Here is a 16,238-nt window from a genome sequence, read left to right on the forward strand (position 1 = left end):
TTAAGAAAGGCAATCTAGGTATGTAGAGTGGAATTGTTACTATATTTATATTATTTATGGGACACCTTGCAATGCTTATTGCTGGTGGTAGGAGAAATACAATGTTAATAGAATCACTTAAGAATTCTCTTTGCCATTGCTGGCAATTAAAAAGGAGTTAATTATGTGTTTTGGTTTTATGTGTTTGCATTAATTTATTGCATAAACCTGATTATTTTCTTATGGGATTTGGAAGAAAGAAACACTAATCTCAGATTGCAGATTAAATCCTCTAGGTAAAATATTAGAACTTGTTAATATTATCCTCTTTTTATGATCTTAAGATCAGAATGTTTTTATCATGAAGCCTTTTTTTAAAAATATTGTCAAAATTGCATTGAAAATAACTAATATTTTTCATTGACATTGTTTTTAGGGTTTGTAATATGATCAAATAACATGTAACAATACAGTTTAGTGGTAGAAATCATGTGGAGTCTTAGATTGCTGTGGGGGAATAGTACTTTTAATCACATAAGAGTTTATTTTTGTGGAAATAGTATTTGCCTTCTACACAGGGCTTATGAAGGAGAACAATAAAAGAAAGATGAAATATAATACCTTGGAGACCTATTATATTATTGAATATCATCTTAAGGGCTTATGTTTAGTAGTGTAGATTTGTGGAATCCATAGAAATTCGATCTTTTTCTTAACCTTTAAAAATAATTTTTTTTTTATTTTTAAGATTTCTCCTTCTCTCTCATTCTGGTCTAATTAGTTGCCAAGATTGTTTATTCTACCTCCTAAATTGCTTTAGAATCTTAACTAACATTTCTCTCTCTCTCTCTCTCTCTCTCTCTTTCTTTTTGTTTCAAACCCTCATTTTCTCTTTCTTCCTATTGAAGTAGTCTGTTAATTTTCTCCTTGTTCTTAATGTCTCCTTCAACCAATTAACAGTTCTCATTATTAATGATTTTCAAAATGTTTTGACTTCAACTGAAGTGAACTTCTTTATACATTGTGACTCAGTACTTGTATGTGTCAAAATTGGAAAAAAAAAAGAAAGTAAAATTTAATGAAAAAAATGTCCTTTTTAATTACTATTCATGATGCATCCTATTCTTATTTTAATTTTGTTCTATTCTACTGAAAACAAAAATTAGTGGAAAGCAACTAAATTGAATTTGAAAAACCACTTTATATTGTTTCCAGCATGATCTTGTAAAGACAAATCTTAGATGGTCTCTTGAAACATTTTTGAGAGTCTCCATTGTCCAGACAGTAGTAGCTTTCAAACCTAATTTTGATGATGACTCACAGAAGAAATAGGTTTTACTTCTCATGCATGGTAGCAAGTGCTTTACCTCTGCACCACAACCCCAGCCCTGTCCTTTCTTTTTTAAATGCTAAATCTTCGTGAATTTTCTAGGAATAGGGAAATAACTTTCATAACCAAATATAATGAATTTACTATCAATATAATATTATGTATAGATGTTCTTAATTGTTGCTATAATGTCCTTTATATCTGCTTTTGATTTTAATGAATTGCATTTAATTGTTATGTCCCCTTAGTCTTCTTTAATGTAGAACAATTCCTTCAAGTGTTTTTTTCTTTCATGACATCAACATTTTTGAAGAGTCCAGGATAGGGTCCCTCCCCCGCCAGAATGTGTCTCAATTTGTATTTGATTGCTTCCTCATGATTAGTTTTGGGTTAACCATTATTAGTAGAAATAGTTCATTGGTCATTAGTTCTTAATGCATAACTTACAGGTACAGATGTCACTTGTCCTATTAATGATTTGCATTAATGATTTGAGCTTGTTTGTACCATATTTTGCCATTATAAAAGGTACTTTTTTCTTTGTAGCTAATAAGTAGTCAGTAAATACCCAATTGTTTCAATATCCATTGATGATTTTTGCCTGAATCATTTATTTTCCTCTTGTAATGATGTTGTGAAGTGGTGATTTCTTTCCCCCTATTAATCACATCTTTGAAATTCACCAGTTGACATTTGCCATTATAAAAGTTATGATTAGAGTTTGGCTTCCCCTCTTGGCAGGCCTGCCAGGGAGGTTAAGCTGGGCAGAGAGATATGCAGACATTTATTTTTGTTAATGGATTAATTGTCCTTGTGGTTTCTTTATTAATTACTTGTGACCTTTGTTAGAATAGATCCACAACCTTAGGTTCAGTCAATTCTTCAAATTTGACTAACTCCAGATTGAGTCGTACATACTAAGTCACCTTGCTCCTTTGTCAAATTAATTGATTACATTTATTTATTTTTTAAATATATTTTCAGTTGCCAGTGGACCTTTATTTTTTTTTTAAACTTACTTATATGTGGTGCTGAGGATCTAACCCAGTTCCTCACAAGTGCAAGGCAAGCACTCTGTCACTGAGCTATAGCCCTAGCCCTGATTATATTTATTTGGGTCTATTTTTGGTTCTCTATTCTGTTGTCCTGCTTATATATCCTTTTGCCAATACCACATTGTCTTGATTATAGCAGCATTATGCAAAGTCTCAAAAATGAATTTCTAGTCCCCCAACTTTGTTCTTTCAATATTACAATGACTTTTCTGGATCTTTTTTCCTTTCCATATAAACTTTAAAATTAGTTTGTTGATATCCACAAAATAACCTGCTGGGATTTTGGTTGGGTTTGCATTGAATGTGTATATCAGGTTGAAAACTCACATTGTGATAATATTGAGTCTCCCTATCCATGAACATGGACTTTTTTTCTTCATTTATTTTGTTGTTTGCTGGTTTTTATCAGAACTTTACAGTTTTTCTCATACAGATCTTGTACATATTTTGTTAGATTTATACTTAATTATTTTATAATTTTTTTTGGGTGGTAGTATAAAGGTAATATGTTTTTAATTTTCAAATTTCACATTTTCATTGCTGGCTTATATAGGAAAGCCATTAACTCTTGTATCCTGCAGCCTTGCTATAATTGCTTATTAGTTCTGTAAGGTGTTTTTTTTTTTCCTTCTTTTTTACATTGACAGTCTTGTCATCTGGTATGTCTTTATCTGACAAAGATAGTGTTATTTCTTCTCAATCACTAAACCTTTTATTTTTAAAAAAAGTTTTTTTTCGTCTTATTGCATTAGCCATCACTTCAAGTACAGTGTTTAAAAGTAGTGGTAGAACAGATAAATGGTGAGGCAAATTTTGCTTGCTTTGTTCTCCATCTTAGTGAGATAGTTTTGAGGTTCTTACCATTACATGTGATGCTTGCTGTAGGTTTTTTTTTTTTTTTTTTGGTAAATGCTCTTTATGGAAGTTCCCTCTATTCCTATTTTGCTGAGCAAATATTTTAGTCATAAATGGAGTTTGGATTTTTGTCAAGTTTTTTTTTTTTTTTTTGTATCCACTGATATCTTGTGATTTTTAAAAAATTTTTCATTGTGATTGCTTGCATTAATTGATTTTTAAAATCTTTAATTAGCCTTGATAAATTGGTTATGGTGTTTAATTCTTTTTATACATTGTGGGATTTGATTTACTAGTATTTTATTGGAGAATATTCACATCTGTTAATGAAAGATATTGGTCTGTATTTGAACTGTGTGTTCTTAGGAATTGTGTTGTATAATCTTCATGTATTGAGATTTTCCATCTTTTTTTTTCCATTGATTTCCAGGTTAAATTCATTGTGGTCTGATAGAAAATATTGTGTGATTTCTATTTCTGTAAATTTGTTGTGGTACCTTTTATGTCCCAGAATGTAATGTGGGGCATGTTGGTCAATGCCTTGGGTACTTGAAAAGAATGTGAAATCTGTTGTTTGATGAAGTAGTCTATAGATGTCATTTATATCAAGTTGATTTGAGAATTCTGTTGAGTCAGTGATTTTTTTGCCTGCTGGATCTGTCCATTTTTGATAGAAGCATGTTGAATTCTAAATTTCAGTTCTGTTTTTTTCTTATGTATTTTTCTTATGTTAGGCACATACACATTAAGGAATATATGTTTTAGATTATTGACTCCCTTGATCACTATGAATACCCCTTTGTATCCCTGATGACTTTCCTTGCTCTGAAATCTTCTCTGTAGGAAATTAAAATAGTGATTTCTTTTTTCTTTTTCTTTCTTGTTTTTGGGGCGGGGAGGGTAGTGGTCACTGGGATTTAACCCAGGGGCAATTTGCCATTGAGCTGCATCCCTGCTCTTTTTATTTTTATTTTTATTTTTTTCTGGGTACCGGGGATTGAATTCAGGGTCACTTGGCCACTGAGCTACATCCCCAGCCCGATTTTGTATTTTATTTAAAGACAGGGTCTCACCTCCCTTTTGCTGAGGCTGATTTTGAATTCTCAATCCTCCTCCCTCAGTCTCCTGAGTTCCTGGAATTGCAGGTATACACATCCATGCCCTGCCTCTGTTTTCTTTTGATTAGTGATAGCATGGTGTATTTTTATCCATTCCTTTGTTTTGATCTGTACATATTGTTAAGTACATATAATTGATTCTTGTTTTTCATCCACCCTGACAATGTCTTTAAGTTAATGTATTTAGACTACTGTTGTCTAGGGTAGTGAGTTTAGACTATTGTTGTCTAGGGTAGTGAGATTAATATCCACTGTATTTATTATTTATTCTATCATTTACCCTTTTTGTTGTACATTGTGTCTTCCACACTTTTTGCTGTTTGTGGTTTTAATTGAGTATTTTATGTTTCTATTCTCTTTCTCGGCATTTTAATTACATTTTAAAAAAGGCTTTTGAAAGTATTTGCTTTGGATTTTACAGTATACATTTATAACTTATCCAAGTCCATTTTCAAGTAATAGTATATTCCTACATCTGTAGTGCAAATACTTTATAGTAGCAAAATATTCCTACTTCTTACCTCTGTACTTTATATTCCTGCAGTCATTTGTTCTACTTACAAGTATGCATAATTAGACCATGCATAATTAGATACCTTGTTGCTATTATGTTGAACAAATTGTTACCTATTAGATTAAGAATAAGAAAAAAAAATTATTTTACCTTTTATCTTTGCTTATTCATTCTTTTGTGCTTGCTATTCATTCTTTCCTATGCTCTTTTTCTTTTTATGTAGATCAGAATTTCTATCCATATCATTTTCCTTTTCTGTGATGAGCTGCTTTAACATATTGTGCAAGACAGATCTGTTGACAATAAATCCATTCATTTTCTCTTTGAGAATATCTTTATTTATCCTACACTTTGAAGGATAATTTTGCAGGGTACAAAATTTTAGGTTGGTGTTGTTTTCCTCTTAGCTCTTTAAATTTTTATTCAATTTTTTTTGCTTGCATTGTTTTTGAGATGCTGGGTGGAATCCTTAGCTTGGTTTTCTTTAGGTAAAGTATTTTTCAATTTCTGGCTTCTTTCAAGGTTTTTTTCTTTGATTTTTTTTTGAAGTTTGAATATGATATGCATAGAAGTGTTATTTTGTGGGGCATTTGTTTTGTCTGGAGTTCTGAGTTTATGGATCTGACATTATTTTGGGGAAATTCTCAGTCATTATTGTTTCAAATATTTCTTGTTTCTTTTTCTTTACCTTTTCATTTTCATGTTATACAGAAATTTGTACCTTTTGGGAAACAGGAGGAGGAAAGTGGGGAGGGATTAAAGGAGGCACTGGGGACTGAAATGGAGTGAATTAAATTAGCATGTATGATTATTTCAGAATGAACCCAATTATTATGTATAGCTCAAATGCACTAATGAAAATATTTTTTTCCTTAAGTTAGACCTTTTGTGGTTGCTTAAGATTTTTTTTTTTTAATCAGTCTTTTTCTTCTTACTTTTCCCTTTTGGAAGTAATATCTATTGTCATAACTGTATGCTCAGATCCTTTCCTCAACTGTGTCAGTCTACTAATGAGCCTACTAGAAGCATTCTTCATTTCTGTTATAGTGTTTTGATTTCTAGGACTTCTTCTTTATCTTTAGAATTTCCATCTCTCTGTTTACATTATCCATGTGTTTAAATGTTGTCTTCCATTTCATTAAAACACTTAGCATAAAATTAATCATGGTTTTAAAAAAATTCCCAGTCTAATAATTTCCAAATCTCTTGATAAAATGTCTGGTTTTGATGTTTTTGCTGTCTCTTTAAACTGTGGTTTTTGCCTTTTATTAGTATGTCAGTAAAGGGAGCTGGAGTCATATATTTTCTTTTTCCTACAGGTATGTCAGGCTTTGGTAATTAGTTTTGCTGAAGGCAGGCCTTGTTAAGAATATAGAATGCTCTGGTATATTTTAAAATTGTTCCTCTTCCACTTCTCCCTATCACAAGCATGGGGAGATTTATCTCCTGTATTTACTGTGGGACCTGGGAGAGTTCCTGGAGATGAAACCATATGATTGGGTTCTCTGGAGATTTTAACTCAGACCTGTTCACACTGAGGCTTCTCTACTCTGGCACTGGTTCCCAGGCAAGTTTCTCTGTGGGTTTTCTTGTGGGTTTCTGTTCTGGTGTGCTGTGATTTTCTGCATTTGCCAGTTGCTCAATTTTTGGAGCAGTGGTTTGCCCTGAGGACTCATTTCTCTGAAGAATTTAACAAGAGTATTGATTTTTCAGTTTGTTCAGCTTTTTACTTTTTTGTTAGAAAGAATGAAGTGGTGACTTCTAACTTTGTTATTGCCAGATGGGAATCTGGATGTGTCTAAAAGGAGGGTGGTGGTTGTTTGTTTTGGTACTAGGGATTTAATCGGGGGTTCTTAGAGCCACATCCCTAGCCCTTTTCATTTTTTAAATTGTGAAACAGGGTTCTCCTTGCATTGCTTGGGGCTTCACCAAGTTGAAGAGGTTGGTCTTGAATTTAGAATTCTCTTGACTCAGCCTCCTGAGTCCCTGAGATTATATGCATGCACCACTGCATCCAGATGAAAGGAATTTGAAGTTATTTTTTTTTAAAGAGGTTGGAAAGAGATTCTTTTGTGGGAATTTGGAAGTCTTTTAAGAGAAGGGTTGATAGAGGAGATAGCCAAGTAAGAGGAACAGTTCTTTCAAACTAGCAAAAAGATGAAATTTGATAAGTTTTTTAAAAATTCCTATTTATAAATATTTAACTGTCTTTTTAGATAGTTATTGAGCTTGCATTTATTCTTTTTTACTTCAGTACATTTGATAGTAAGTGATGCTTTATTTATTTATTTATTTTTTGCTTTATTTTTAATATTTATTGAAACACTTAATTGAAACCTAAAAAAATATGGTAGACATTTTATCAGAAGACAGTTTTGAACAAAGAGAGGGAACTACTATTAAGTTAACAAGTATTATCTGTTTCATAAACTTGTTAGAATTTCTTAAACAATGCACTTTGTTGTGTAGTTAAAGGAATTTGTATTCTTTGACCTTTTTGACAGTTTAATAATTTGGAAACTTTTGAATTTTGAGTCTCGTTTTTTTTTTTTTTCCCTCCTTTGCAAATCCAGAATGCACATTAGCATAGGTGTTCTAAAAGCCTTATTATATTAAACTGCTTTTTGTTTAACTCTGCTTTTCCTAAACTTACATGCTTAGTGAACAGAGCATGTTCTTTATTTTTTGTTTTCTTTTTTTAAAAAAAATTAATTTGTTATATGAAAACAGAATGCATTATAATTCATATTACAAATATAGAGCACAATTTTTCATATGACTGGTTGTACACAAAGTAGAGTCACATCCTTGTGTCTTTATAAATGTACTTAGGGTAATGATGATCATCGCATTCCACCTTCTTTCCTACCCCTATGCCCCTCCTTCCTCTCCCTTCCCTTTTTCTCTTTGCCCTATCTAGAGTTCATTTAATCCTCCCATATTCCCCCTCCCCCTCCAGCATATTATGGATCAGCATCCTTAAATCAAAGAAATCATTCGGCATTTGGTTTTTTGGGATTGGCTAACTTCACTTAGCATTATCTTCTCTAACTCCATCCATTTACCTGCAAATGCCATGATTTTATTCTCTCTTAATGCTGAATAATATTCCATTATGTATGTATATCACATGTTCTTCATCCATTCATCTACTGAAGAGCATCTAGGTTAGTTCCACAGTTTAGCTGTTGTGCATTGTGCTGCTATAAACATTGACGTGGCTGTGTCCCTGTAGTATGCTGTTTTTATAGACTGAAGTATAGACTGAGGAGTGGGATAGCTGGGTCAAATGGTGGTTCCATTCTCAGTTTTCTAAGGATTCTCTATACTGCTTTCCATATTGGCTGCACCAATTTGCAGTCCCACCAGCAATGTATGAGGTGTCTTTTTCTCCACATTCCTTGCCAACACTTTTTGTTGTTTGTATTCTTAATAGCTGGCATTCTGACTAGAGTGAGATGAAATCTTAGAGTAGTTTTGATTTGCATTTGTCTAATTGCTAGAGATTTTGAACATTTTTTCATATATTTGTTGATTGATTGTATGTCTTCTGAGAAGTGCTTGTTCAGTTCCTTGGCCCATTTATTGATTGAGTTATTTGTTTTTTTGGTGTTAAGAATTTTGAGTTCTTTTTTTTTTTTAATATTTTTAGTTGTTAATGGACCTTTATTTTATTTATTTGTATGTGGTGCTGAGAATCAAACCCAGTACCTCATGCATGCTAGGCAAGCACTTTACCACTGAGCCACAACCCCAGCCCAAGTTCTTTATATATTCTAGAGATTAGTGCCCTGTCTGACATGCATGTGGTAAGAATTTGTTCCCAATCAGTAGGCAGTCTATTCACCTCACAGATTGTTTCTTTTGCTGAGAAGAAGCTTTTTAGTTTGAATCCATCCCATTTATTGATTCTTGATATTAATTCTTACACTATGAGAGTCTTATTAAGGAAGTTGGGGCCTAATCTGACATGATGGAGATTTGGGCCTACTTTTTCTTCTAACAGACGCAGTTTCTCTGGTTTAATTTGTAGGTCCTTGATTCGCAGGTCCTTGATCCACTTTGTGTTGAGTTTTGTGCATGGTGAGAGATAAGGGTTTAATTTCATTTTGTTGCATATGGATTTCCAATTTTCCCAGCACCATTTGTTGAAGAGGCTATTTTTTCTCTAATGTATGCTTTTGGCGCCTTTGTCAAATATAAGAAGGATAACTGTAAGTATGTGGGTTAGTCTCTGTGTCCTCTATTCTATACCATTGGTCTTACAAGTCTATTTTGGTGCCAATACCATGCTGTTTTTGTTACTATTGCTCTGTAGTATAGTTTAAGTTCTGGTATAGTGATGCCACTTGCTTCACTCTTCTTGCTAAGGATTGTTTTAGCTATTCTGGGTCTCTTATTTTTCCAGATGAATTTCATGACTCCTTTTTCTGTTTCTATGAGGAATGTCATAGGTATTTTGATTGGAATTGCATTAAATCTGTACAGTGCTTTTAGTTGTATGGTCATTTTGACAGTATTAATTCTGCCTATCCAAGAACAAGGAAGATATTTCTATCTTCTAAAGTCATCTTTAATTTCTTTCTGTAGCATTCTGTAGTTTCATTGTAGAGGTCTTTCACCTCTTTCGTTAAGTTCAGAGCATGTTTTGAGAAATACAGTAATTGCAATTAACTAAGTTTCTGACTATCTGGTGCTTGCAGTAAAAGTAGATTAGAGAAAGGACCCATATTGTAGGCTTTGGAAAACCTGTATGTTTTTAGTGCATTACTGTACTGAAAATAATTTTATCATGATTCAGCGTTTACTTTTGTGTATAATGGTAGCATTTTACTTTTAAAAATTTATAGTGATGTTGACATTTAATTTTCAAAAAGACTTTAATAGTATGTATTTTACATATAAGATTTTTGTATGGTTCTTTTTTTCATTTTAAATATAAATTTCAGATGTAACTTGATATTTTGATATACATATGTAGTGAAGTAATTTTTACAGTCTGGTAAATTGACATATCTGCTCTGTGTGTGTGTGTGGGTATGGTAAGAATACTTTAAAAATACAGAATGCTTCACAAATTTGCATGCCATATTTGAGCAGAGGCCATGCTGATCTTCCTCTGTATCATTCTAATTTTTAGTGTATATGCTGTAGAGCAAGCGTTGTGTATATGGTTTCTACAAAAGGGAAACATTTATCTTTTTGATGGTAGGTGAGACTGATGTGAATTGTCATGAGAATCAGAAAGATTTTTTTTTTTTTTTTTTTTTTGGTACTAGGCATTGAACCCAGGGGTGCCTTACAAAGGAGTTTCACTCAGGGACTGTGACTGGCCTCAGACTTGCCATACTGCTGCCTCAGACCCCACTGAGTATCTGGGATTACAGGTCTTTGTTACCATGCCCAGTGGAAACCTATATAAATATTGAAAAAGTAAAGGAATCAAGTATGTAAGTGTGTGGAATGTTAACACTTACATAGAGACAGTAATGCCAAGAAATCATGTTGTTTTCCTGTATTTTTTTTTCTTGACACACTATCGTGTGTGTCCAGGAAGAGATGACCAAAAGGCAAGAATAGATAACCTTATTGGTACTTGTTTAGATTTGGAGGGAATGAGAAAGTCTTCTTCGCCAAGAAGCTTATTCTACTTATTAATGACAAATATTATAGAAGCATGACAGAAAAATTTTTGAATAAAATCACATGCATTTGTTTTTGAAATATCTACAATTCTGATTGTTTTATTCTACGCATGCTGAAATGATGAGTTCTAGAATAAGGACTATTGAGGATGGAAGAACATAAAATGTGACGATAAACCATTCAGAGTTTTTTTTTTTTAAGTTTAAAGTGTGATTGATATTATTGAAGTTTATGTAATTACTTAATGAACACAGAAAGTGAAAAGTAGTGACAAAATCCTAAGAGGCAAAAAAATACACATGCTAAATGAGTAGAAGCATGAATTTCTGTTATCTCTCTGATCTCGGTGAATATGCGGCAGGGATTTTTATATGTATTTCTATATAGAACTATGTATTTTATAAGTTATGTATTTTTATGTTGCATTATTGGGTATATGCACATTTAGAATTAAATTCCCGATGAATTGACCCCTTTATTATTGTGATTACCTCTAATAATAATTTTTATCTTAAAATCTAGTTTGTTTTGCTAGCTGGCTTTTCATTGCTATAACCAAAATACCTGACAAGAACAACTTAGAGGGGAAAAGTTTATTTTGGTTCAAGGTTCACAGTTTCAGAGACTTCAGTCCATTGTTGACTGGCTTCAAGGCAGAAACATGTTGGAAGGGTATGGTGGAGGAAAATGGCTCAATTCATGATAGTTGGGAAGCAAAGAGAGAGAGAGAGGTAGAGAGAAGTGAGGGGGCCAAAGACAATTACAGTCCCAAAGGACATGCCCCCATGGCTTCCTTTAGCCATGTTCCACCTGCCTGTAATTTTCACCGTCTTTCACTAGATTCATTCAAATTATTAAACAAGTGATTTGATTCACTGACGTGGTCATAGCCCTCATGATTCAATCATTTCTCCTCTAAATATTGTTGCATTGCTTAACACATGAGCTCTTAATTAGCAATAGTGTGGTAGAATTTTTTCTATCCTTTTAAAAATTTCTGCATTCTTATTAAGATGTCTCTCTTTTAAGTGGATTTAAAAAATACAATTTGTAAATCTTAGTCTTTTAGTGATTATCCTAGAGATTACAACGTATTGTTGCCTTATTATAGTCCATTGAAAATTTTTGTTTTTCCTAACAATTTTAAAAACTTAGAATCCTTGAACCTTACTTATCCTTCTCCTGATTTTTAAATTAATGTCCTGTATTTTCATCATACATATGTTTTAATACATATTAAATTATTGTTACTGCTTTATAAATTCAGTGTATATTTAGATTCACCCATGATTTTATTCTTTTTATTCTTTTTGATACTCTTCATTTTATACTGCATTTCCACCCTTCTCTGTAGGAACATGTTTTGGCTACAGATCTTTTAGGATTTTTTGGTAAACATCTATTGTCAAACAGATTTACTTTTTGTTTATCTGAAAGCATACTTATTGTGAAGGATATTGTCTCTGTGTTCATACTTATTTTCCTTAAAAAATGTGAAGATATTCCATTTTGTCTCACTTGGAGTACTTTTTTAAAGTTAGCAAAAATTCTTATTATTATTTCAATGAAGATAATGTCTTTCTGATTACTTTTGTGATTTAGTCTTGTTTTTGTTTTTTAGCAACTTTGCTGTAATGTGCCTTGATAATGGCATGTGCTTATGTGTTTTCTTTCTTTCTCTTACTGGGTTCAGTTCAATGCTGTGGATTAAACCCAGGGCCTCAGGCACTCTAGGCAGGTGCTGAGCTATAACATCCCCAGCCCCAAATAATTGTTATTTTAAAGTCCCTCATTTTAAAAGTTACTCACCTGTGGATCCAAAATTGATACTTTGTGACATTTTCATCTTTGATCAGTCTTGCTAGGATCTATTGATTTTATTTCTCTAAGAACCATGTTTTCTTTTTTTTCTAAACTCTTATGCTATACTTTTGTTTATTCCTTCCCTGCCCCCCATTGTGTCCTGTGTCTTGGCATGCTATTAAGTTTTAATTAAATGCCAGACATTGTGTTTGGTAGTTTATAGAATATCTGAATGATAGTTTGCTGTAAAAGATGGCTTTTCCTTCTGCTAAGCTGATAGAATGCAATCAGATCACCTGGATAACAAAATTTCTTACTCCTTTTTTGCTATATAGACTTTGCTTCATTCTTATCAGTATAGCTTCAGAACTCAGTGAAGATGTCTAGAGGGGAAATAGATTGTGGTTCAGTTCTCTGTTTCCCTTTTATGATTGAAATCCTGGCCCTTTACAGCTTTTAATAGTTGGCCTACCAGCTTTGTGAGATTGACTGAAAATTCAGCTGAATTCTTTTCTTCCTGTTAGAATCCAGGCAGAGGATCTGGGTCTTTTGAATACATTCTCAGCCTTCTGCATTGTGACCATAATAGACAATATTCTGAGGGAAAAAAGTATCAAGTGGCTCCTGAATAGTGCAGTTACTTTTTGAGGTTCCTACTTTTTCTGAAATGTTGATTCATGAAGTTCTGATTTCCTCAACAGCTCTTAGATGATTAAAAACAGTCAGCTTTCTCTTTATTGACTTATTTTTGTATTTTATTTTCTTTTTCTAGCTTTTCTTGGTTGGAGGATTATTCTGCTCTAAGTAATGTGAAAGTATTATGTGATAGCTCTTGTTTAAAAACAAACAATGCAAGGGGGACTGGGGTTGTGGCTCAGTGGTAGAGTGTTTGCCTAGCACATGTGAGGCACTGGGTTCTATCCTCAGTGCCACATAAAAATAAATAAAATAAAGATATTGTGTCTATGTACAACTAAAAAAAATTAAACCCAAACAATGCAAGAAAAAAGTATCCACTCCCTAATCTTATTGTTTCTAATAGTGATCATTGCTATTGTGTATATATACATGTATTTATATACGCATATGTATAACTTGTATACATTATTGTATATCTATGAAGTATGTGACTGTGTTATGAGGAATCTTAAATTTTCCAGGGCTGTGGGAGTAGCTTGGTAGTAGAGCACATGCTTAGCATGCACAGGGTCCTAGTTCTCCTCCCCACCCCTACTACCTCCTATCTCCATCACCAAAAAAAGTTTTTCAGTAGGCAGTATACATTTATGCACAGGAAAAAATGGAATATATACATTTATATTTTTTAATTAAAAAGATCCTCTTCTTTTATTGACATTAGTTCCCCAAATATACTTTCTGTGGTCAACTCTTGGCCACATTTCTGTACATTTGTTTAGCAGATGTTTTTTTTTTTTTTTCCCCCTAACTTAATGCTGGGCTCTACCTGTTTCCTTGTAGGCTACATTTTGCCAGAAGAAGAAAAGTAGTAAATATCATAAAAGAATAAATTGTATAGAATGAGAAAAGTAATAAGTGCTATGAGAAAAAAGAAAACAAACAACAAAAGAATAAAGGGGTATTGGCAATGCCAGAAGAGAGAGTAGTCAAGATAGGTCTCACTGAATGAAATTTTTGTGCAAAGACTTGAAAGTAGTATATGGTAGTATATAAGTATATGGTAGTATATAAGTATATAAGGCATTGTTTGTATATTTATTTATGTATGTTTGAATTATTTTATTCTCTTAAGTGGCTACACAGTTTTCTATTGGATATACATAGTTTATTTACCTTTATTTTTACCTAATCCTACGATATTGCACTGTAGTGACGATCCTTGCATGTATATGAGCACATGTGCACTTCCTACTTTTATTTTGATATACTTTTTATATTGTCAGGTCTTTGTTATTTTTTTGTTTTTTATCTGTTAAGTATTTTTGTTATCAATATTTTACATATAAACATTTTTATAGTTTGATAAATATAATTATTGGCATTTATTTTTGGTACAGTTTTAGAGTATGTTGATTATTTTTTAAGCATGAGTGTTACAGCAATATTTACTGAATACTTTTGTGATGTGCTTCCCATTATATATTACAGTTTTATTATATGTGATAGGGTCCTTTTCTAGGATTGATGTGTACATACTAGTAGAAAGATCTGCTACCTGTTGGGTAGCATTTTAGGGGAAGGAGAGATATATAGTCTTAACCAGAGAATAGTCTTAGGTTGTAGACTGTGGCAAGTGATGTCAAGGAGCTTGTTGAGTTTGAAGATCAACTAGGTGGTAGGTATTCTTTTTTCTTAAGGCTTTTTTTTTTTTTTTTTAAATGTCTATTTTGAAGTTTCTTTGTGAATAACTTAGAATTTATCTGTAAGACTTTCCTAAGTTGTTGCTGAAATTATATTAAAGGTAACAAATATAGCAAACCATCAACTACAAAGGAATTTTAAAGAATTCCATACATTTAGAAAAATTAAAAGAATTCCATGATTTAGTTAAGGAAAATTAGTAATTTGAAGAGACTGGAATGGATCATTAAAATGTAAGCAGAATGCTGCCAAAGCTAAGAAGCTTAACAAAATTTGAAATATATCAATAAAATATAATGTGAATTGAATTACTAAATTACATGGAAATGATTTATTTCCAAAATTTCTATGCTTATTTCTTATAACAGAGTTGATCTTATTTAAAAGCAATGACAACCAGAAATTCCATAACTAGTGGAGGCTAGGTGGGCTTGGCCTAACAAAATAGAAAGGGAGGAATTAAATTAAAACTTTGGTTATAATATTGAAGATGTTTGTGTCTTTTGTGTGAAAGCTGACAGATTTAGATTATTCAAAAGAGCAGTTGGAATAGCTTTCTTGTAATTGAGTCTTATTTAGTCTACTTTCACTAGACTATTTGTTCCAAATCCTGGAGTTCCCTGAGACTCTTTCAGGAGATTCATGAAGTCAAATGAATTATGTAATAGTAAGACATTATTTGTCATTATCACATTCTTGACATTTGTTCTGGTGGTACAAAGTGATGAGGTAAAATTTCTGTTTCCTTCTTACAAATTAATGCAGTGATACCTCATTGTACTAACCAGTCATCATATTCTTTGCTACCACATACTTGTGAAAAAGATAAAAAAGCCTGTCTAAATTTAAGGGTGTCTTTGATGGAACAGTACAAATTAATAATTTATTAAGTTGCAGTCAGAATATATGTCTGCTTAATAGTCTGTTATTGAAAAGGAAAATACATATAACACTGCATGTGGAGGTTCAGCATCTTGAGGAAAAGCAATTATGTGATTATTTCAGTTGAGAGCTGAGCTAGCCACTTATTTTATGGCTCATTAGTTTTGCATTGAAGAATGACTGAAAGACAAAGAGGTTTTTAAGACTTGAGTATTTGACAGACTTTTTCTTGAAAAAGAACTGATGGTATTTGATAATTTTATGCAAAATTAGAATTTTGGGAACCTTATATCTGCAACTGAGAATTTAGGAACTTCATACTTAATGACTTTTCTATGAAATTGATTTTTTGGAAGTCTCTAAGACAACATTCGGGTTTAGTCATTTGCTAACAGGAGTAACAGAACACAGCAGTTATAGTAATAGTTTGGTAAACTATTACCTAAGTAAAGCATTATTATTATAGTAAAAAGAGATTATAATCAGCAGTGGCCAAAAGCTGCATAGCGAAGAGTTCAGGAAAGACTAGATAAAAACTTCTGGTTTTCCTGTTCTTCTGGAGTCATATGGATAGTGCTTAATTTTCCAGCAATAATGTATGTATGATAATATTAATGAAATATCTACAACCAGGAAAACACACCTGACCCTTGGTGTCTAAGATTTTTATTGGGGGTTGATTATGTGGGCTGGAAACACCCATGTGGTTTATGTTA

At 32.4% G+C, this 16,238-nt stretch overlaps 1 protein-coding gene and 1 non-coding gene across 2 annotated transcripts in view; one reads left to right on the forward strand and one right to left on the reverse strand.

The window, feature by feature from the left end:
* Rasa1 (RAS p21 protein activator 1) overlaps positions 1 to 16,238 on the forward strand; it is a 106,657-nt gene that overhangs the window by 13,575 nt on the left and 76,844 nt on the right. The gene's annotated exons all lie outside the window — the stretch shown is intronic.
* On the reverse strand, positions 9,907 to 10,014 carry LOC124082833 (U6 spliceosomal RNA). The gene has a single exon (XR_006848498.1). It is a non-coding gene; the product is annotated as a U6 spliceosomal RNA (small nuclear RNA).

Source organism: Marmota monax, unplaced genomic scaffold, assembly GCF_021218885.2.
Source record: "Marmota monax isolate L192 unplaced genomic scaffold, Marmota_monax_Labrador192_F-V1.1 WCK01_AAM20220418_F8-fsc00018, whole genome shotgun sequence".
Taxonomy (NCBI): Eukaryota; Metazoa; Chordata; class Mammalia; order Rodentia; family Sciuridae; genus Marmota; species Marmota monax.